We start from the raw sequence: 2,778 nt of genomic DNA, 5'->3' as shown, positions 1-2,778 counted from the left end.
CTCAGACTCTCTTTCTCTCTCTTTCAGCCATTCTGCCAGGTCTTGTCTCTGAATGGAGATTCCTCATGTTCTTGTAGAAGATCATTCAGCTCAGTTTCCTTCATCACGTCTCCACGGATGTTTGGCAGCAGAGAGCCGAGTTTCTTCATGAGCTTCAGTTTGTACTTATAGCAGTTTTGCTTCATTTGCAGTATTTTATTCTGAAATTCAGCAAAAGTCAAGGCAGGTGAGTCTTTCAGAAGGTCACTGCATTTCATCTCAACTGTATTTATACTCTCAATCACTGATTCAGTCGCCATGATTAGATCCATGCTGATGTCTTTCTGAAGTTTTGAAGCTTTCGAGTGAAGTTTGTCCAGAGGATAAAGCCAAACTCTCAGAGGAACCACCAGCTCTTTCTTTTCTCCCAGCAGTTTTGGAAGATCAGTGAAAACCTTAAGCGCATCTTCAAAAGAGGTCGGGTTTGACGGTAACTGGAAATCACCGTAAAACGTGCATGTGAATTTCTGGACTGCATTCTTCTGAGCTTCATCCATCTTCAGACTGACGTTTGCATCTGCTGAAATGTATTTGAGTTTCTCAAGAGCCACTTTTGCTTCTCCTTCTACTGTACTTTTGTTCTCGTCTGCTGAAACTTCTCTGTCAAACACAAAGCAGGCGTCTGCTCCATACAGCACTGCTGTCACCACGTGTGTCGCTGCATCATTATCAAACACATCACGATAAACTATATTTTCAGGTGCCAAGTGACTCATGGTCAGTTCTTCAAACCTGCTGGTTGAGTGATAATGCAGCGTCAGTCTCTGCTGTCTGAAAGACTTCTTGGTGTCGTTGAGATATTTAGCTGCTCCTGTCACATTGATCAGTCCACCTAAAAGACTGAGTTTCAGAGAGCCGTCGATGTTCAGTAAGCTGGATTTGTCCTCAATGGAGTCTGAAGCTGTGACTTTGAAATCAGTGTTAATTTGCGGACGGGTTCGTATGCTCTCCTGGAGCTTCTCTGGATCCCACAGTGTGATTCCTGTGATAGAAATAAGAAGGGTTTAATACAGTAGAGTCATTATTTAAGTCTATAAACACAACTGTAAATTACAACAAAATGGTTGTGTCACTTTAAATTAGTTTTGCGCATTTTACATGCCTTACGCAGAAGGGGGTAACGCAAAGTAGTCAGATCGGCTCAAGTGCACAAAGATAAAATTGAGTTCCCTTTCAAGGGAACTTCGAACTGCGTCCTCTAGGGGTCGCTATGGGGAACGCCTCGTCGTGACCCGTGTCTGAAGCATACATTGAAAAAACACCAACAACACGTTGGCCGGCGACAGCCCATGACGTCACTACCGGTGCGACTATTAGTATAAATAGGCGCCGGGAGAACATGTCATTCTCTTCTTCGTCTTCACTGACTGTTTTGTTTGAAGTGTGCATTTGAATGTGGTAAGAGCGATCTCTATCCTATTATTATGGCGAGCACTAGCAGACCGTTTAGAGGATGTGTGCATCCGTGCCGTCGTTATTTGACACCTGATGACACACATGATCCCTCCGTTGTTTGTTTGGGCGAGGATGTCCTTGAGGGGGTGATTTGCATGCATTGTGAGCGTTTTTCAATGAAAAAGCTCTGCTCTTGTTTGTCTCGTTTTTCGTTGAAAAAGCTCCACTCTCGTTTGTCTCTTTTTTCGAGGAAAGAGGGGCAGCCATCTGCTCCCCACGGTTCAGGACCCGCCGCTGCTGAGGCACGGAGGAGAATGAGCTCGTGGGGATCGCAGGTGGACCTGGCCGATGAGTTTAAAGAGGGGCTTTCCCTCTCGCGCTCGTCGGCTGTGGATGAGAGAGAGCCGCTGGAGGATGGTGTTATTTCTCTAACATCGTCTGATCCGGGGGCCAGTGCTCTGCTGGGTTCAGCCCAGGAGGAGCAGGAGATGTCTTAGGACGGTGAAGAGGCTTAGGCTGAGCCTTCCCAATCCTCCTGCTCTGTGTATGATGAGCTGTTGGAGGTTATGGATCGCGCTACGGAGAGGCAGGACTTGCCGTGGAAGCGGGCCAAGAAAGTGACGCCACGGGATCGTCTCGATGAGCGTTATCTTTCTGACCATAACCCTCCAGCTCAGGTGAGCCTTCCATTTCTTCCTGATTTGCATACTGAGATTGAGAAAGAATGGAAGAGGCTGTTTTCCTCACGCATCTATTGGTTCCAGCATACGAGTTATGCCAACATCGAGGCGATGTGTGAAAACGGCTATGAGAGGATGCTCCCTGTAGAAGAGACGCTCGCTAGCGATCTCTCTATGGGCGAGACATCCTCCCTTAATACTCCATCCTTGCCATCTAAGCCCATTCAGGATACATCACGCTTAAATGGCAGGGCATACGCAGCGATACATCGCGCTTAAATGGCAGGGCATACGCAGCAGCAGGTCAGGCTGTGGCTTCGTTGCACACTATGGCGGTGCTCCAGGCGTATCAGGCTGATCTGCTGAAAGACCTGGATAAAGGCGAGGGCCTTTCTTCTGATCAGGTAGCTGAGCTGCGCCGCACCACAGATCTTGCTCTCCGTGCTACTAAGCAGGCTGCCTCCGCTATGGGCAGGTCTATGGCGTCTATGGTAGTAACGGAGAGACATCTGTGGGTGAACCTGGCAGATATCAGGAAGAAAGAGAGGGGCTTTCTTCTCGATGCTCTGGTTTCGCCTTCTGAACTTTTCGGTACCTCCGTTGAGACTACTAAAGGCATGACACTGCAAAAAATTCCTGGATGTCCGGGCTCCAAGATATCCCC

The 2,778-nt window shown here is 47.9% G+C and overlaps 1 pseudogene; it reads right to left on the bottom strand.

The window, feature by feature from the left end:
- The window catches only part of LOC107741708 (verrucotoxin subunit beta-like), an 11,797-nt pseudogene extending 10,769 nt beyond the window's left edge, over positions 1-1,028 (bottom strand).
- Between the last annotated feature and the right edge of the window lie 1,750 nt (positions 1,029-2,778).

This window comes from Sinocyclocheilus rhinocerous, unplaced genomic scaffold, assembly GCF_001515625.1.
Source record: "Sinocyclocheilus rhinocerous isolate Xijiao unplaced genomic scaffold, SAMN03320098_v1.1 scaffold19763, whole genome shotgun sequence".
Taxonomy (NCBI): Eukaryota; Metazoa; Chordata; class Actinopteri; order Cypriniformes; family Cyprinidae; genus Sinocyclocheilus; species Sinocyclocheilus rhinocerous.
This window is presented reverse-complemented; position numbering and strand designations above follow the sequence as displayed.